Raw genomic sequence first — 21571 nt, 5'->3', positions numbered from 1 at the left:
GCCCTATGGAAAAGGATCTCATTAATGCCTTCTTGTCATGACATTCTTTCTGTTGTTCCTGAGCTTTAACCATATTGAGATGAAATATTTTCGTTACTGCTGCCATTTGCTCTTTCAATTTTTGGGATTTTGGGGATAAAAGAATAGTGGCTGTTTCCCGCTCTTCCCAGGTTTCTTACATTCCTAACACACCTCAAGGTTCTCTCCCATATAACAGCTCAAAGGGAGACACTCCAGTATATAATTGGAGAGTTTTTCAGATAGCATACAGAGCCCAACTTATCATAACATCCAGTTCTTCCCATCTGCTTCAACCAATTTCTTTGAAGTATGCTTTAGAGTTTGGTTGAAACTTCCAAAAAATCCATCAGTCTGAGGATGATAAACTGAGCTTCTTAAGGTTGTAATTTGAAGAATGTCTTTTACCGCAGCCATCAAATTACTCATAAAAGTGGAACCTTGATCAGTTAGGATTGCTTTTTTGAATCCATTTCGGGAGAAGAATGGTAATGCTTCACAATCTGTTGATGTATTATTCCTTAAGGGGAAAGCTTCAGGATACCTGGTTGCATAGTCATAATAACCAGGATGTATTAATTACCCAATGTTGATGTTTCTAATGGCCCTACTATTCCTATCTTGATTCGTGCAAATGGAACATCAATAATAGGCACAAGTTGTAAAGTAGCAGGAGGAGGCATTTTTGTACTGGAGTTCTGGCAAAGCTCACAAGTATTTATGAACTGTTTCATCTAAGCCCAAATACTGGGCCAATAAAATCTATTCACAGTTTGGGCTTGGGTCTTGGCTATTCCCAAATGCCCTCCTGTTAAATAAGCATGCCATCTCCATTACAGTGTCTTTATGGCTTCTAGGTATTACAATCTAAGTTCTGGGTTTCCCACAGCGATCTGTATCTCCTCCATATAACAGTCCATTCTTTAGGAAAGAAAATAAATTGACTACCTTTCTTTCTGCCTTCTTCTTCACTTGTTAACTGATAAAAAATGTTTTGTCAGCAAACGATCATTATGCTGGGCAAAAGCTAACTCAGGAATGACTTCTTCTTTCTGGTCCATAGGTACTGGTATTTTAGGTTCAGTCTGCCTCTCCAAACCCTTGTGTTTCTCTTCCAATTCATTCACAATTCTTAACTTATTTAAACTTTGGGAGCATAGAACATTCCAATATATCTTATGCTATCCTTTCCCCAGCTTTGATTTGGTAGGTCTTCCTTCCATTATTGTGCATTAATACATTAGCATCTGCTCTATAGTCCGGGACAATTACCACTAGGTACTTTGTTTAGGCCATACTGCGAGGTTAGGCCTGACTTGGAGGCAAGGCGGACATAAGTATCTTTAGGGGGAATAAGGAAAAAATCTGTGGGGGCCAAAGCTCTTTCCCCGGATTGAATCAATTCTCCCCTACTGCTATAAATATCAAACCCAATGGAATATTCAATAGCTATAGTAGGGTTAGAACCCCTTTTACTATGCTTTTCAAACGTAAGGGTTCCTCAATTTGTATTAATTGACTCCGATCCCACGCCTGACGCTATATGTGAGGGGACAGCAATACGAGGCAGACAACAGTTTGATATTTGTTCAAAATGTGCCATTTTATTAGAACAAAATTAATGTCAAATGCCTCTCTCCCTACTGTGCTGTGGGTTTTCCTACCTAACAAAACTAAGGGGAAACACTCTAACAGCCGTTCTGACCCTCGCACTAAACATTCAATGCAAAGAAATAATATATGGCAATTCAGCCAACATGAAAAAGATAGTTAGTTTTCTTGTGAACCTTTTCAATAACCTAGATTAGACTCTCTTCCAGAGGATTCAAGGTTAACTCGGTTCCATTGTAAGGGTGCCTTCACAGTGCTAATACTACTTCTACTTCAAACACTTCACTTCTACTAGAGTTTACTATGAGGACAGTCACCTTTTCCCCACAGCCTTCCACTTTACTTGTGTCACTGAAAGTTTGCATTCACTGACAATTAGATAGACCACAACTGCTTCAGTAATATTAAGAATCAAGACAGGCTTCAACAAGACTCACTTGGTACTTCAATAACTTTGAATATGCGAAGCACTCTTCCTCTGAATGACTCTATCATAAGGGGCAGCCTCTTTGCCTCTTGTCTCTCTGCCACAGTAATAACCCAAGTTGCCTTTATGACCCTTTATGACCCACTTCTCTGTCTTTGGCAATATAGGTTGTGTCAACTTCAACAATCTTTAAGAGCAGCAAATTCCCCTTTCCCAATGTGGCCTTCACTTTCTCTGCCAGCTGTTAGCCAAGCAATTACTCAAATACCTCTGTGCCACTCTTAGCTTCAGGTAATGCTTGCACATTGATGTCTTAATTTGTATTTTTTGTATTTATTTTATTTGTATAGCGCAAAACCAGGCCCAAGGGCAACCGGGCGCAAATCTTAATAGAGCGTTACAGCAATGACACATGATCACAGTAGACATAACAATTGTGACAGAGTTACAGAAGATGTTACATATATCTAATCTTCGACGAAGAGAGGTAATGTACAAGAAACAATGTAATACAGGGTCCCAGCCGGGACGCACAAGGCCAAGATTAGTTGTTAGCGTGAGGTAGCTAGCCAGAGCTTAGCTTTGAGTTTGAAGAGGTTAAGGGAAGGTAGATTTCTGATGGTGAGTGGTAGGGTGTTCCAGAGTTTGGCTGCCAGGACTGGAAAGCTGGTGCCACCAGCTGTTTGGAGATTGTATCTAGGAATCCCGAGGCTTTGAGTTTGTGCGGATCTAAGTACTCAGGTGGGTATGTGCTGAGTAAATCGGAAGGCTAGATATGTAGGGGCCTGATTGTTTACGCATTTGTAGGTGAGGGCCAAAGCTTTCAGGGAGATCCTTTGGGTGACTGAGAGCCAGTTGAGGTTCTTCCTAGTTTCTGAAATGTGGGCGGATCTAGGAATGTTGAGGGCAGCTCTGATGTCATTATTTTGGGTGGTCTGCAGTTTGTTGAGATTACCCTGGATGGTGCTTTGATATATTGCATTGCAATTATCCAGTTTGGACATGACCAGGGTCCTGGCCATTGTGATGCAGTTCTGAGTAGTGAGGAATGGGCGGCAAGCTGTGATCAACTTGCAGGTGTACACTGACGCGGCAACCAGTGCATTAGTTTGTCTGGTGAGGGTGAGTGCGGAATTGAGGTAGATTCCTAAGGTTTTGGTGTCTTTAGATACTTTGATGGAATTGCCGTCAATATTGAAGGAGCTGAACGATGGACTCAGTTTGCCAAGTCTCTGATGCGCACCCAAGATGAGAAGCTCTGTCTTGTCATCGTTGAGGCACAGTTCATGCTGCGCCATCCAATCCTGGATGACATGGTAGATGTCATTCAGGGCTTTGGAGTCAGCAATGTAGTCACCAGTGATGGGAATGAGTATCTGGATGTCATCAGCATAATTAGTGTAGGTGACACCCAGATAGTCGAGCACATCGAACAATGGTTTGGTAAATACATTATAGAGGGTAGGGGAAACACAGGACCCTTGTGGGACTCCACAGGGGACTGGTGTTGGATCGGCTGATGAGGGTACGAATACTCTCATGTGCCTGTTGTCAAGGAAAGACCTGATCCAGTTGGTGGCATTATCGGAGAAGTGGGCAGCGGATTTCAGGTGCTGACAAAGGATTTGGTGATTGACCAGATCGAAGGCCAGGGATAGGTCCAGTAAGAGTAAAAGGGCCAATTTGCCATTGTCTTTTGTCCTCAATTTGCGTTTTGAGGTCTAAAAGTGCTGTTTCTGTCCCGTGCTTGGGTCTGAAGCCAGATTGTCTTGTGCCAAGGAGGTTGTTAGTTTCCAGGTAGTTCTGTATCTGAAGATATGCTGCTCTATCTAGTATTTTTAGGAGGAATGGCACAGTGGTGTTAGGTCTATAGTTAGTTGGTATCTCAGGGTTTAAAGTTGCTTTTTTAGGAGCGGGATAACCCATGCGTCCTTTAAGTTGTTAGGGACCGTTCCCGTTAGGAATGAGGAGTTGATGAAGGTAGTTATAAAAGGAGCGAGGTCATGTGCTGCTTCCTTGATGATAGGTACCGGGCAGGAGTCACCTTGGCAGTTAGGTTTTAAATTGCGAATGATGTTTTTGACTTCGGGGATGGTGAGTGGGGTGAAGCTGAAAGTGGTGTGAGAGAATGAGACTGTGGTGGTCGTGATCAGTCTAGTTAGGGGGGAGGTAAGTAAAGTGTTTTTTTTTTAGTTAATTTTCGCTTGCAGAGTGGTTATTTTGTTGAGGAGTGCATTTTGGATGTTGTTGCACCACGTACTGTCTTTGCAACAGGTATCGGGAGCAGTGGAATGGGATTCAAGTTCTTTAAGGATTTTAAATAACTCCTTCGTGATGGATTCCACTTGGGAAATACGCTGGTTATAGGTCTCCTTTTTGGCTTGCACTATCACTTCCTTGTAATTGAGGGAAGTGATGAGGAGGAGATCTTTGTTAGCTTCGCAGGGAAGGCTTTTCCAGAGAGATTCAGCCTTACGTTTTTCTTTGCGTAGGGCTCTTAGCTGCGGGGTGAACCAAGAGTCCTGGTGGGCTTGTTGTTTGGCTTTCTGTAGTTTGAGCGGTGCTATAGTATCAATAGCTTTGAGCAATGTTTGATTGAAGGTATCTACTAAGACGGTGGGGTCATTCTGTTGAGAGACGCAGTTGTTCAGGATGGGGAGGATGAGTGGGAGCAAGATTGAACATCTATTGGCATCACAGTATTGATAACACTGTGTTCTGGCTGAAACAGGCTGCTTTCAGTTTTAAAGGGGAAACAACTTTTGGCTTAGGCAATGCTTGCTCTTTCTCATTGATCGCGTGTACAAGGATACAATGTTTAACTACTTGACTTGTAATTGTTTGGAGGAATAAAGAGTTGGCGTTCCGTGTTCCTTCAGGAATCAAAATTGGGCACACACAACCACTTATTAGTGTTTTCAAAGGTTAGAGGTTTAACAATGTCTTTTGCAGTGTTGGCTCTGCACAATTGAAGCCAAGCACCACTCTGTAATACAGTTTGAGCTTTAAGGGTTTAACGACGGTCTTGGTAACGTTGGTTCTTCACACAAGTGAAATTAATTATTAGTTCACACGCAAGTGCTAGTTTCCCATTGTCCCTTTTGTTAAAAAACTTTAATGAACACTTCAGCTCACTTTGACTTATAAACGAGTGAATATTTAAAATGGATACTGTTGCCGGCAGTGCTCGCGCAAGTCCGATTTCACTCACTGGCTTCATGTATCCTTGTTCTGCGAATTGCCCAACTGCTACAACTTCGGGCGCAACTTCTACTGCTTCTAGCATCTCAAGAACCTGCTGATGGTTTCTTTGGTGCAGCCACTTGGCTTTGGAGCCTATCTTGCTATTGAGACCTGAGACTCACCTGCACCTCCTCCCTTCAGTCTCCAACATGGCTTCTGCCCAGCAATCACATCATTTTCGCTCTCTGAAACACTTGTGTACGAGCGCGATAGAAATAAAATATCAATATCACTCAGGCTCACATGGGAAAGACAGCCTCCCTGCATGCCTTCCGCTGCGCAGCCTCTGTACTTCAGAGTATGGGAAACCCAGACCCTCTCAGAACAAGCAGGTGAAATCTGCCTCATCTATGTTCTGGTGAACCTCAGGTTCTACCACTTCTGCTTGATTTGCCAGAACAGTCTTCTTCCTTCTACCCATGCTACTACAGTGCTCACTCCAGCCACAGTTCCAGCTCCTTCTCATTGTCTGCAGCTGAGGGCCTTTCCAAGTTCCTTCAGGTGTGAGCTGTTGGGCTTAATCGCCTGACTACTGCCGCAGCATGCCTCTTGAGCCCTCTTCCTTGTTCCAGTACTCATGGGATTATGGGACATGTAGTCCCCAACAAGAAAGTTAGTTCTTTTAACTTCAGCTGCTTGGCAAACAGCCATCAAAAGTGTGGGATTGCAGGCAAAGTTAAATAGGGGGTGTTTCCTAGTCTTCCTGGCCTGTTCCCCCTTAGTACCACCCCACGTGATCTTCCCCCTGTACCCCACTTCCCAGGGTCGGGGATCAGGAAGCATCTGCCTTTCCCTGGCAACATGAGAATGATCCCCAGGCCTGATTGCTGGGAGGAATCATGCCTGATTCATCACACCACCCTCTGGAACCAAGGGCTTCTGCTTGTAGAATTTTGTTTTGGGACTTAAACTTATTTCAGTTGTGAACACTTTTTGGCCAGTTTAAAATATTTTCCTTACACATTGTCGTTTGTTTATAGTGTGAGGGTCCGAATAGGGCATTTTGGACACAACAACCTTTTTCAGTTATTGACATCCTGACACAGACAGATCCTTAGTTTTGGTGTATAGGCAGGGAATCTCCTCTTGAGCATAGGGTCAGAGAGGCATTTCCTTCCACACCTTTTTCTTTTAATAAATATCTTTAGTAAAAACATGAAAACTGAGTGACTACTTTCAATCCAACTCTTCACCCCTTGACCTTCTTGTTCTGACTGACACCTGGATTTCTCCTTCTGACATTGCCACTGTTGGCCTTACATGACTTCAAACTATCCATAATTCACTCTCCTCGATTGACAGGCAGAGATGGTGGCATCTGATACCTACTCTCTTCCCACCTCAATGCCTCACACATCTCCAATGCCATGTCCTCTCCTAGCTCTTTTGAATTCACTATCTCTACTATTGCGATGCCTCACTCGGTTCACACCATCTGCATCTATCACCATCCTCGTCCCACTGGACCATTCTTTGATGATCTTGGGCACCTCCTTAATTCTCTTTCCACTAAACATCACCTCAATCTCTTAGGTGACTTAAACCTTCCCTCGCCAACCACTTCTCAGAAATCTGAACTTCAGTCTTTTCTTAGTGAGCACTCTCTGCACTCTATCCATAACATACCTACCCACACAGGGGGTAACTCTTTGTATCTTATTCATCTCCACCTCTCTCATCCATTAATACAGCTGTCACATCATCCATATCTAATCACACACATCTCCTTTCCACCCTCTGTCCTTTCCTCACCACTTCACCTATTACCAAAAGGAAATGTAAACCTTCTGCCATTTCACCACCCTTTCTCTGACCTGCAGTTCTCACTCTCCTCCTTCACACCTGATGCCTCTCCCACCAAAACGTCCTTCTCCAGCTTCCAATCACTACTATGACTCATTCTACTTTCACTTTCCACTGCTTACTTTCATCTCTAACTCTCAGCATGCTCAACCATGGGTCCCCCATTATTGCTTTCTCTCCACACAGACATGTGCTGGCTGCTGTGCAAAAATAGGTGTTCTCACTCAAATGAGGACCTGCAACTGTACCTCTCTGCCCTGAACGCTCCCAAGTTCATTCTTGATGGGGGAAAAAAAGGGAATTCTACCTAACCCTCATTGACTCACTCCAGCCATCCCCGCCAGCTACAGGGCACCCTCAACTCACACCTCACTCTTCCTAAATCTATGACTATCAACTCCATTCTCACAGCTACTGACCTAGCTGAATTCTTTGCTGCAAACGTTTCCAAAATGAGGGACTTTCTCCTGACCTTCCACATCCTACATTATACACCCTGCCTACTCTACCATCATCCTCGGCCTCTATCTCCCACTTTAGTCATGCTAATACTGACAAAGTGCTATCTCTACTGATGGTGGCCATCCCCTCTTGTGCCCCATCAGAACATCTTTCTCCTCCCTCCGCTAGTCAAGCCTATTGCCCCTTTAGTGGCCCCTCGCTGAACTCTTAATCCTGTCCTTCGACTCTGCTTGCTTTCCCTCTGTTTTCAAAACACACGGCCATACCTCCCCTAAAAAAGCAAGGAGCTGACCTGAACCTACCAGCTAACTTTTGCCATGTGTCTCACCTTCCCCCGCTATTCTAAAGTGCTCAAAAGGGTTTTGTTCAACCATTTTACCAGTTTCTTAAACATCCACAACTTCTGCAATCCCTTACCAACAGGTTTCCACTCCTGCCACTCCACGGAAACTGCTTTCATGAATGTGTCCAACTTCATCACCTGTTAAGCACTCCAACCTATCCTCTATCCGAATTCTCCTTGACCTGTCTCCTGCCTTTGACACGGTTGATCATTCTGATCTCCTTAATACTCGTTCCTCTTGGAATTTGCAATCAAGCCCTTGCCTGGATTGAATCCTACCTTGCATCTCACCGATTGTCTGTCTTCTGGAGCAACAACACCTCTCAGCTCACTCATCTATCTGTTGGTGTTCCACAAGGCTTTGTCATGGGTCTGCTCCTCTTTACACTCTACACCTCTGCTCTTGGGGCACTAATCTCCTACTATGGGTTCTCGTAACAACTATTTGCAGGCGACACCCAAATCTTCTTTTTTCCTGAACTCTCCTCTGATATTTCTATCACAATTTCCAGCTGTCTCTCTGCCATTAAATATTTGTATTCTCCACTGTTAAACTTTACCAAAACAGACATGTTCTTCTTCGCTGCCAAAAGCTCTTATCTCTTCATCTGTCTATCCAGTTGCCACCTGACACTCTCCCCTACTCTTCTTCAGCTAGAAACCTGTGCTTTATCTATGACCCTTCTCACACCTTCTCTACTTTCATCTTGAAACCTGGAACAGCAACTCTCCTCAACCTTCTAAATATTAGGAAAATCAGGCACATCCTTCCTTTCAACACCGCCAAGCATCTCTTAACCATACTTTTTTCCTCTAAACTGGACTACTGTGCCAGCTTCCTCTTTGGTCTCCCCAACTATGCTTTCTGTCCTCTGACAAGATCATTAACTTTGCTACCGGGACGCTTTGAACTCCCTCACTTCACACCTACTTCCTCGACCCGCCACTAAGCTGGATGGCTGATGATGCAAAACAGACCCGGATTTAACTTCCTTGTCCTTGTTAACAAATCTATCCACAGTAAGTCACCACTGTATTTATCTTCCTCTATCCATCTCTACAAGCATTCTCGTAATCTTTGCTCTGCCTCCTTGACTACCCTTGTGGCTCCTCGCTCTCCCTGTGCTTCCTCTCATTTTTACTCTCTTCTTGCTCCACTTTCATGGAATTCTCTTCCCCCGGACATCCGAGAAACAGTCCACACAGATTTGTTCAAAACCAAACTAAAAGTCTACCTCCTCACTTCCGAAAACCCTCTTAACCTACCTCTCATCTGCCTGCTAGCTACCATTTTTCCCTCGCCTCTAACCTGCCCCTGTCCCTCGCTTCCTCTGCCTCCACTCTAGCACTTCACCCATCATGGTCACATCTCGAGCACAGCTGGCTCTACTGCCTACTTGCACTTAAAAAATGCTAATGTCGGTTGTCCTTAATCTGTGTGTCTACTTAAGTACTGTCCCTGGTGACTGTTCCATTTACTCCCCTCCACAACCTGGTCAGAATTTCCCTCAAACTCACCCCATTGTAAGAGGCTCACTGCTTTCCATCAAATCTGATTTCCTATTTAATATACTTTCTTTTGTGATCAAAAGACCATTGTTCATCCCTGTATATAAATATTAATAAATAACTACTCCCCCAAAGCTACATTATCAGATTGCAAAATACAAACCTAGCTCAAATCCCTCATCCCAGGACAGAATAGCAAGAACAAGCAATACTATCTCCCCCATTGCTCCCTACACGGAGCAACATGGGTTCGATCCCCGGATCCGCACTTAGAAACCTCTGGGTATTAAGCGCGTTATAAATAACATATCATATCATATATATCATAAATACTACTTAAAACACTTCAAGTCTAGCTGTAAAACTAGAACGGGTTTAACATCATGCCGGTACATTCGAAGAAATCTTTTCACATGCTTTCTTTGAGAAACCGGAGGGTATTCTCCCAAGTAGACCTTGAGAATCCCTTATTCAGGTGGCATCGGAAGAGCGTGCGCTCTCAGATCCAAACCCTGGGGGTGGACGGGAGCCTGTGTTATGCTCAGGGAATACCCCAGGTGAGACTCTGTACTTTACCGGGGAAGGAGAGAGCAAGATCCCCAAGACCTTTCTAGGTTGTACCACAGCCATCTCCCTTTCTCCCAATGAGGCTCTGTTACTAGAATCCCACCCCCCTACACCTCTGGTAAACCAATTAAAAGCACAGACCCTGTTACAGTAGGAAACAATCTCTCTCTGAATCCTTGTTTTCCTGTTGCCCACCAGAATACTCTTGGTCATTCTTTTTCACCCCCCTCTCAACCAAACTTACCCTTCCGAATTCACCTACCCCCCCTGCCCCCTAGGGCGCAGAATATAATTCCCCCTTCTTGTAAGGCCTTCTCCCCATCCTGCCATGTGGAATACTCGGAAACTCGACCCCCCCCCCCACACACCCTTTTTCCGTCGCAAACACTTTCTCCCGACACGAAAGACAATGGATTAACATTAAAGCCGTTTACCTGACATGTCCCAACCCAGGAGTCAGGCAATTGACCAGAACCACTCACACTGGACAGCCCTTTCCTTTCTGCACAGGAATAAAAGGTGCAGCACGAGAGCACAAGGAGAGCAAGGCAGACCGCACGACGACTCTGCTATCCAAGTATGGCAGTTCAAGTGGACGAGAAAGACGGCAAGAACTGAAAGGGTGACAAGGAGAGAAGTGACCTTGCCCTTTCCAACCCACACCTGTGAAACCTCCAGAGAAGGAATCGTAATACCGCAAGCAATAGCCAGCGTGTGTTGAAGCAGATGTCAACGGTACACAGGGCCCTCCTCCGCTGATAACCAAGCCGGGGAGAGACGCTTGCCACCGTGGTAACGTCCTTGACTCCAGAGACCAGAAAAGCCAAGCAGTTCATCACAGCCGGTGAGTCGAGGGGAGAGCCGATAAGAAATTGAACTGTGTTGAACAAAAGGGGAAAACCAGCTACAGAAGAATCAGGCACCATGCTCACTCAAACTCTGGGTGATTACCCTATTGTTGAAACTACCGTTACCAGAAAGCCTTGGGAACAGGGCAAAAAGGGATCCAAGTGGTCAGAGGGGGGGGTCTATCAAATTCCTCTCTACAGTCGAAAGTCTTTGACCGGCAGAAGATCGTAAAGCTAAGGGAAGTGAATCCTGCATCGCAAGAAAGTAGAGCAAATTGTGTGATTGGCAAAAGTTGGTAAAAGTGAACCTGACAAAGGGATGGCGATGGAAAGGGGCGAAGCCTAAAGTCCTGATGAACTGCATTGACAAAGGTGAACCCGATAAGGGATGTCCACAGTGAGCTGTTTAAAAAGACATTGAGATTTGTGAATGCTATAAGTGAAGTTGATTTGAGCAAAGCCATAGGGAACCCGATGGAGGGAGGCAGACATTTGAAAAGGGTCTGAGCCCAAAAGAGGGGGATCCAAGGGTGAAGAACCATCACCCCACCGAGATATGAATGCAACAAGCCAGAGTGAACCTGACAGAGAGAGACTGATGTTCGAGAGGGGTCTGAGCCCGGAAGAGGGGATCCAGGAGTGAAAAGGCATTACCCAACGTACATGCAGGAAGGAACTTTTGTTTATTATTTTGGATCACATCAAGTCCTCAGAGGCCAGAGAATTTTTATAGAAAAGCGACTTAACCACCAAAGGTCATGATATCTGAGAAGCGGAACTGTCATCTTGTGCTGGGGAAGTTCGAGCGTGTGCTGTGCTCAGGAGTCCTGCCTTGTCCCGTGCTCAAAACACGGTGAATGGGAGACCCCCATTCTCACATCCAGACTTATCATTTGTGAACACTTCTTTCTTGTGAATCCTATCCCACACACTTTTTGGTATTTAGTTGTAGGGATTGGCAATAGGTTTTCTTTTTTTTAGTATAGGCCCTTTTATTTTGACAAGACGCCACTAGGACTGCCTTATTATTATTTGATGGTCGTAGCTTGCTCCCATCTTAGATTTAGGTTTAGATGAGGCATTTTTCCAACCTACCTACCTATACAGTTTAATAAACACCCTGGAACTGTGATTACTTGTCTGTCTATTCTTGATACCATGTCTTCCTTACATTTCAAAAATTATTCTGTTTCCTTGCAAGCCGTAGCAGTATTCTCAGTGCCCTCGTCTTGTGACTGATAATGGACTTTAGTATACAAAAGGCTGGTCAAACTTATGCAGATATTTCAGCATTAAACAGATTGGTTGGCAAAAAAAATGATAGCTTTTTCGAGACAGTTTAAATTGCTTGAAAATATTGATCAAACCATAATTTGGAGCTTAAGAATGCAGGCAGTAAAACCGCTCATTAAATATGTATATGGACGCTGCCGTGACCATAGCATTTCTGAACGTTCCATTGAAGGGCTGGGCTCAAAATAATCTCAACTGAAACCATTGAGCAATTTGAAAGCAGTCTAGGAGATGGGCATAACCATTTTTCAGTTATTTTTAATTTATGTAGTGATTCAAAAAGACCATTAAAAATAAATATTAATGATCATCTGAGCAGTTTTTCCTGATTGTTTCTCTTTTCATTTCTTCTTGGGATCATTCTGAAAGGATAACCCCATTATAAGCTACGTTGTCACTTTGTTTGCCTTTCCCTTTTGTGCAGAGTAGATAAAAGCATCCTGAAAACATACACAATCACATGATACTACTTTTCCAGATCCATGCCAGTTTTTGGCTCAGTGGGTGCTACTGAATGAGACAAAAATATTTGCATATTGTGTATCCACTGGAACCCGGTGCTGATAACAATCAAAGCTAGCCCAACTGTGGATCTCTTTAAAGCTTGGCCTAAACTTCACTTACCTGCTAAAGAGGAAGCTCCCCACACCCTGTGCCCCAACCTATCTACCTGATCCCACCATTGCCTCTAGTTTTGCTTAATCATTTTATACATGTAATCAGTACTCTTTAGTTTGAAGCACTCACCCCCTTGGGTTAATGTTTCTTTTGTAAGTCACCTATTTTCTTATATACATTGTGTTACTGTTTGTTTTGTCCCAGGTATTTGTCATACGTTTTTACACGCTCATGAACTAGCTCACTACTTGTTCTCATCTTTATGCTTTCTTACAGGGATGCTTCCGCCATCTGTAAATGTGTTATTGCAAGTCATTTCAGATTGAATCTGACATCCCGGTTCATCAAATAAATAAAAGTCAAAATACAATTCTCATAAAAATTACTTTTTAGGGATTTAAATGACCTCATGAATACTTGGGCTACTATTTTCAGTCAAATGGTGATTTATCAGTAATTTTTTTTGTCACGTGGTGCCTTATCACCATTATTCGTGTTGGTTCATATGTGGAACTATAGCTTCACCAACATTTTGTAACATGTGCCGCCTTAGTAACATCATTCGTTTTTATTCACATTTGGCACTTTGGCTTCACTATTAGTTTTGGCTTATGAGATGCTTTAGCTCCACCATTATTTTTGGTTCAAGTGGTACTTTAGTACTACTATTAGTTTTGTCTGAAGGTGGTACTTTAGCATCGCTACTTGCAATCAGGGACACCAGGTTTAATATCACTAAGGTTGGAGAGCAGCTCATGTAAGGATACAACAAAAACACACTACAACACCCTCAACCTCTGTCTGTCTATGGAAACTGTTAAATAGGTGTTGCTACAATGTAATTAATCTCATCAGAATGCCTGCACATATGGGGGCACCTATTTGTAAAGGAGTATTCAACCTTCACATTTGAAAAAATCGTAAATCGTAAAAAAATATTATTATTTATTATATTTATTCAGTATACACAAATCACCCAAAAATGCAATTTTACAATGAATTGTTCATGCTAAAAACATATATATAAAAAGTCCACGATTAAACACTAGTTATTGCATAGTTTGTAATAAAAATACTGATCTAGAATGTATGCACAGGCACTGGTCTGTTATTCCTCACTTCTTTACATAGATTTATTATTACACATCCACATCAATGTAGGTGCTTATATCTATACCCAACATGTTTCGTTCCTTAACATTTGCAATTCACTCTTAGGAACTTCTTCAGGGGAAATATACATACAATGGCCTCTCTAGCCTGTGACACTAATCAAATGTGCAGTCAATCAGAGCACAAATGCTTATGGACACGTGGTGTTCCTTAGCCAGTAGGATGCATTTTCTTATATCCATTTTGACAGTCTTTGTTTCGTTGTATCTTGTTGGAGAGTAAGGAAGAGTTTGTGTGGGTGATCGCGAAGAGAGGAAATGAGGTCGGTGAGTAGGTTCCACTTGACAAAATTTTGCAAGCAGTAAGAATTGGAGAATTGTGGGTAGCGACAAGGAGGAGATGACTTGAGTGTTCGTCTGTTTCCCCTAGAGGAAAAACAAGTGAAATTACTGTGTAATAGAAAAGACAAAACTCTGAGTTATTCACACCTTTTCTCTTATGTAACTGCATATCTCTCCGATTCGTTTATTGTAATGTCTGTTTAGTGTCCATAGTCTTGTATGAAAATCAGGGGCCTGAATACCTCTTCTTCATGGATGTGGAAACTGGGCGGACCAATTATTTTTGATGTCGTAAAGCGAGTAAGGTCCACCAAAAGAGATAAATAGATGTTGACTATTAAAATCAGTATTTATTTGACCTCATGATCTCACGACATCAAGGTTCATGATCTACTTCATAGTTACCGGTGAAGTGTAACCACAGGGATTTCTTACGCATCATGTTGGTGTGACACTAAGGGACAGGAATGTGCCTCAGGCCAAACTGTAAGGAAAAGGTTAGACAAGTCTTTTGAGTGTACTAAAGTTCATTTTTAAATGCATTTTATGTATACGTAGTATGGGTGTTAAGAAATTAGTTGAACTTGTTTTCAGTAGCTAATGCGCACTGTCAGCAAGGTTTAGTCTGTTCTTTGCTTGTCCGAGAGGTATGTCGTTTGGTTGTCAGAGGGGTAGGTTTATACATTGGTTTAACTGTACAAAGAGGTAAAGAGCAGCATTCTTATATCTTGATTGTGTGAAACTGTAGGGCTATAGCATTTGCAAGTAGGCTGGTGTTGTTTCCTGCGCCTTTAGTGATGTTATGCTTGCCCTATGCTCTTGTGAGTGTCCATATGGCAGCCAGATCCGCCATGTTGGAGCCAGTATTTATACTGTGAATGACCTACAGTGGACAGAGGTGTTAGCTTTGTTGATCATTAGGCCTACCCCTGTGACAATCTTGGATACCTGGGAAGAGTTAATAAATGTATCGCACACTGTATATAGGGCAACATGGGTGGCAGTGCAATCGGGGTAAATCACATTTTTGTTACGCCCATGACTGCAAGTTGAGGACTGTGAAAAGACAGTGCTCAAAGAGGATATTTTTCTTCCTGCAGAGTGATTGGGCCTTCTACAGGAGCAGTTTGGGAAGACATTTGCGTAATGCGGAGAGTTCGGAAAGGGGAATCAAGGTGGCTAGATAAGGTTAGAGCTAGAATGACATGGTTGAGTACCCGACTACATCAAAGCAATATTTGACAAATGAAGGTAGTCTAGGCATATTATGGCAATAGCTGGCAAATAGTTTGAGTACCTGGGTTTGAGGCTAATACCTGATTAAAATACTATTTCATAATCATCATACAACTTTTTTGGTTTTGCCTAAGCTAATTTCAGGCCACGAAAAATCTTTAAAAACCTGCTAGACCTGCAGGTCGAGTAACTTAATGTATCTACTCGACCTTAGAGAAATTAACTGGACCCACAAATTGGATGTCACTTTTCGTTTTTTTGAAAAAACATGGTGCCTACCTGACGAACCAATGCTAGTGCTGTCCACTGGCATTTTCATAACCATGAGGGCTAATACTGCTTAGATGTTTTAATATTACAACTAATCAGCATATTCTTTTTTATGGAAAAATATGGTGACTCACAAAACATATTCTAGCTAAATTACATAGATATTGATCACAGGCAAAGACTACCACCATGTAAAGTGCCTGTTGCAGTGGCAGCCGAAACACATAGGGCCTAATCACGAGTTGGGTGGTATGCCAGTGGTAATACTGCCGGCATACCGCCAGGGCTATAAGCGTTACCACTAAACCCCCCAGCGCTATTAGCACCAGATCATGGGTTTGGCGGAACGATCATTCGCAATTCCAATGGGCCCAATGGGTAATTTTCGGCGATACTACCATTAGCGGTGTTAGCGCGCGGTAATAGTGCCAAAAGTCGGCAAAATCTCGGCGGATTTACCCCCAGCGCACTGGGGGGGTAAATCCTGCCAAGCACATGATTTGGCGACCCTTAAATGTGATAGCAATAGCGTTACTGCCGCATTTAAGGGTTACCGCCAAACTCGTGATGAGGCAGATAGTATAGTGTTTCTGTAATTTACCTTCAATAGCAATGCAAGTTGTTACACATCGCTTTATGCTAATTATTCCTGCTTGCAATGTAATTGTAGGTGTTACTACCCCACTTAAGTGTTCAATTGATCAACCTCGGAAGAATGAAAAGCTGATTTAGCCCTGCTGGAGGTCTAACATGAAGTGCGTGCTGGCCTCATGTGAGAGGCGAATACTTAATTTGGGAGCTGGTGTGAGGGTTTTGTGATGTGTGACACATGCAGTCTTCTGTTCCCTGCAAAACACAGATATGAGGCAGACTTGTACCACAAAGACGCAGCACAACCATAGTGCATCCTGTCATGTAGCACATTTAGAATGTATCGTTTTCAAGCTAGGATTTCACATAGCAGCCTGCATTGCAAGTAGTTTCCACAGCTTTATGATTTTTTATGTCCAAAGTGAATTGTTAGGGTAGCTGCCTCTCCCCGCTCTGGGTATCAGTGCTATGGTCTGGGTATTTGAAGATAGATTCTTGATCAGTGTCCTTTTGAGAGGGAGTTGGTTGATGGTGACTGGTAGTCTCAAGCGCTGCCGGAATGTTTTTTGAGACGGCACCTGTTTCTCGCACAGATCTCTGATCACATCTTAGATGCTTACATTATGACAAATAAATGCTCTGATGTGACATCCTTTGTCACAGTGATTTTCTGCCTAGAGCTTCTGGTTTGTCTTAACTGTGCTCTGGGTGAGATGTCTGACCACTCTCGCTTTGAATCTGCTTTAATGCATCTGCCGGCCAATTCTCCACCCTCTTGTGCTGCTGGACCTGCATGTTCCTCACTGCGTTTCCAGCTCCCTCCTCTTCTTGTTGCTCTGCCTCCCGCGCCCCCCACACCCACAGTAACATACTCCTATTTTCTGGCTTCCCTGATTGTCATGACTGTCACTTGAGACAAATAAAACTATACAGGCACCACTGGTCTGGTAAATATTTATGTATGTGTTGTTTTTTTTGAAAGCAGACCAAAGCAGAAGGTAGTAGGGATTAATAAAATGATAGCGATTTGTTTTGAAAGCGGCTGTGAGTAATCACTGGGCAGCAGTGCCAGAGTGAGATGTCAGAGATGGTATTGGTAGTCCAATGGATAGATGAATGTTCTGGAAGTGGTTACTAAGAATGACGGAGGGGCTTCAGGTTTGAGTGTCTGTGGTTATAGGACCTACCAATGCAAAGGGCCAGCTGAGATCATCCTTCCTTGTGGTAATGTCTAGAGGTGGGTAGTTATGGTAGGGTGGCAGTGGAGATTTTATAGGGCTGTTCTCCAATATAAGCAAAGGGGGCTGCAATAACTGAGCCTCCTTAGAAATGTGAGTTGTGCTCCAGTGTTCCCTCTTTTCTAAGTTCTAGTGATGTGATGGGTGCAAATGGGTTGGGTATTGACACCATACACTATTTACAACTAAAATAGAACTTTGGTAGCATGCACAATAAAGAAAAATGTAAATGAAAAAAACAAGCTGTCAATGTTGACTGAAAAAGTTTACATACATTGTCAGTTTTAAATTGCAGCACATGTGAGTTCAAGCATGAAGCAAACAGTACATGCACAGAAAATACTGTACCAAAAAATGTCACAGGCTAAAATGACACTACGCAAACAGAATGCCTGTAGTTAAAATAGACTGGTGTAAAACATGCAACACTGTCGAAGAACGGTGTATATCATTCATCAGTAGGCAGCACTCCCCTGATTTAAACTCTTAACAATGAACCCTTTAAACTGGTGTAAGGGAGAAAACTAAATTCCGGAACCTTGCTGACTGAGATAAACAAATATGCAAATGTTACAACACTATTGAAAGATGCTATATTGTTAAAATGCTGGGCGCAGTACACTCTTGCCACCTAGAGGCTCCCTGGACAGTGCAGCATGTTTACTATAGAGATTTCCTAAAGAGGCTTGCACCCCTAGTGTAGTAGAACAAAAATGATACACGGCCTGTCCAAAAAGTACCCACCTATGAGAGCGGTTGAGGGGGATTTTGTAAAGCCTGAATTTAAAACATTTACTTGGACATATTCGACAGGAAAGTGGTTAAGCATTACTCTATTTTTTAGTTATACCTGCCCTTACCTATCCATGTGTTTCCAACAAAAGTATTGCTGTAATTAAGTGAATGTCACTCCATGCAACGTCTCGTGATCTCGACCTCTTGCACTGAGGAAATTAGGTTTCCTCTGTGTGAAGATTACTGAAATCCTTGTTATTACCATAGGGCTTTTTGTATTTCATCATTCAGTCTATTTGTCTCATCCAAGAGCTTTACTCAGAGAAAGGTCCATCAAGGGTTGAATGTAAAATGTTGCTAATCCAGCTGTCCAAAAATAGAACCTTTATTGTCATGAATCCGTGATGGAATTGTGATTTTCCTCTGACTTTCTCTTATGCCAAGCTTCTATGCTCTTCCATCTGTGTATAAGAAAGGGGGTTCCTAAAATCTTCGTGAACAGTTTTACATTTTTACCTCTATTGATGGCAATGAATAGCCCTTTTACTTCAGACAATGATCTTTCCTTAAAGATTGCAAGGTTATCGATGTTATGTTTATATTCAAAGTGTTCACTAAAAACAGTTCTTCAACTATCACAATAAAACAATGCATCCATGATGCTTCTGTTCAAGACAGATCTAAAAGAAATCCATTTTTTGCTAAAAAAAAAAAAAAAAAACAGCCTACATTAGCCTTTGCGATTGTACTGCTACCCTTTCTTCTTGTACTTAATTTAGGGTGCAATTGCTGAATGCTGTGTTCAACTGATCAAATACATTCTTCAAGATCAGTTCCTGATGCAACCTTCAGGCAGGACAGGCTAAACCTGAATCCATGCTACCAAAACTCATTATGGCCATTCTCTGTACTAATTTTGTGTATACAAGGCGCTGTACAAATGCGCAATAACATATCGGGTAATGAAATAAATGCAGCTCCCTTCCTTTGCTTATGCACAAGTTTATTTTTCAGGATCATATAATGAATACAGGACACTTCCTGTGCCTCTGCACGATTTTAGTTTACAGGACATCCAAATAAAGTGCAAAATGTTTTTTTTTTGCCTCTGCTCTAACTCAGTTGACAGAATAATTAAAGGCAGAATGCTTTCCTGGTCTCACACTGGTGCTTTAAATAAAAGGTTCCATGTCATTTCATCGTGAGATGTTTTTTTGCAGGGTTTTTGTACCGCAATATTTTTTAATGAAAAACCCCATCAAATGTTTTTCAATTATTTTTGGGAAGTTCCCCTCCAACCCCCATTTTCTTTAATTTGTATTTATTCCCAAACACCCACACCCTATATATATATATATATATTTTACAAACCCCCCTAAAAAATTCGAAGAGTTTTTTCAAAAAAGAATTTGCTGCAAGAAAAAACAACTTGCGATGAAAGGATGTCGTACCAAATAAAATGGCTTTAGATAATAGCGTCCAGCCCCATATCATCATAGCTGGCTGGTTTCACCATCATCGGGCTGGCACTAAAACCTTTATTCCCATCTTTTGCACAACTTTGTCTACCAGTATGCCACAGGATTGTGTACATTTTCTGAGCCTGCTCCAAGCCAGATTTTATGCAGATTTATATACATTTTGGTGGCTTTTTAATCTACCAAATCTCTATTCTTAAATGCAAATTGCTCCATAGTTTTAAGAATACATTAGCTCACCAGACACCACTTTGCTCTGATGTGTCATCCAGGCCGTTGTTTTCCATTGCAGCCTATTTTAATTAGCTTATCTTATTTGTACTTTATTTACAACCAATTTGCCGAACAATGTTTCCTCTTTTAAACCTTCTTTTAATTGCTTCTTGAGTTTAGAGAACAGAATATTTTAAAGAACTGGGTTCCTAAATTCAATATACATGCACGTTATATGGCCATAAGCTTTACAATGCTTATGGTTAAATCCAATCTATATGTATATACACATGTATTTTCAGTTAACAATCTTTAGCTAAGCGACAGTTAATGTGAATGCATTCAGTGCAACAAAACCCTTGACATTCAGTGAAAAAACATTTGTTGAAGTGAGGTTCTCAATTAACACCAAACCCCCTGAAATTCAGCAGGTGCTGAAGCTACACCACCTTAACTATGATGCCCCCATTGCGCGTCACTAAGCACACTGATATCGCAAATTACATTACTGATGAGATCACATATAACATCATTTATGGCATCATGAGTGACATCACATGTCCAGCCGATTTCATGAGCAAGAAAGCGATGCGATATTTGTAAAGTGTGATTCAGCATATAATGGTGAATTTGGCTTGGTTGCAGTTTGCATTTAAAAATACAGTCCATTTACAACCATGATCGTCTTATACATCAGCGTTACTCTATTGATTGAGCATTCACCATGATGAGATACTCTACTACCTTTATCACTCTGTTCTAAAAACAGTGCCCTATGCAAAGAAGACATTTAAGTGCTCTTGATTATGACTTTACACATGTCTGCCAAAGGTTACAAAAATGCATAAGGGGCCGTTTATAAAGTCAATTTACCAACATATGGCAGACCACCTACTGCCATTATATCAAATCAAATAGTAGGCCTTGACCATGTAAAATAGTGAATTATAGGACAGGTAGCCTGCAAGGGTCAACAATGTTGAACACTTCTTGTTGTGAAGACATAGTAATCCGGACAAGCGTGGGTAATGTACTGGAAGGACAAAAGCTATAATCGTTTTAGTGCAGAGTTTTGAAGCCAGCATTCCACTTCTTGTTTTGAACTATGACTTCCGTTTATCGGCACCTTCGGCTATGCTGGGTGTAGGGCTAGCGGAGGTTTTACCTCTTCAGTTCCAAAGCTTCCATACTTCTCCTATTTGGCATCTAAGTTGTCAATTGCAATGTGCAAGAGCAACGTTCTGTAGTTCCCCCAACCATTATTTTTGATTCTTGATAAATGTTTTCAGAATTTCATAAACGACAGGGTATATTGCAACTGTTGCAAAAACATGAGAGATGGGTCTTATGGTATCAGCGCTCTCCCTTTGCAGTGAAGCCAAAGCTATGATGTGGTTTACAATACAAAGTCACAGGTTCGTAAGGTAGAGTAAATTCTCTTTAATTGTGTGGTCAGTGCAGCCGACACGTGTTTCAACCAACACTTGGTCGTCCTCAAGTCTGTTAATCCATAAGCATTTGATAGAATACAAGAAAAATAGACAATCCAATTCATCATGTTTTTGGCACAGATGATAGGCAAGAAGGAATAATAAACATCCACAAAAGAGAATA

At 42.2% G+C, this 21571-nt stretch overlaps 1 protein-coding gene across 3 annotated transcripts in view; it reads left to right on the top strand.

Annotated features, from left to right (window-relative positions):
- OSBPL3 (oxysterol binding protein like 3) overlaps positions 1 to 21571 on the top strand; it is a 1742686-nt gene that overhangs the window by 877361 nt on the left and 843754 nt on the right. The gene's annotated exons all lie outside the window — the stretch shown is intronic.

The sequence above is a fragment of the Ambystoma mexicanum genome, chromosome 2q (assembly GCF_040938575.1).
Source record: "Ambystoma mexicanum isolate Mex_15411 chromosome 2q, UKY_AmexF1_1, whole genome shotgun sequence".
Taxonomy (NCBI): Eukaryota; Metazoa; Chordata; class Amphibia; order Caudata; family Ambystomatidae; genus Ambystoma; species Ambystoma mexicanum.
The sequence above is the reverse complement of the archived record's forward strand: the minus strand, read 5'-3'. Positions and strand labels throughout refer to the sequence as shown.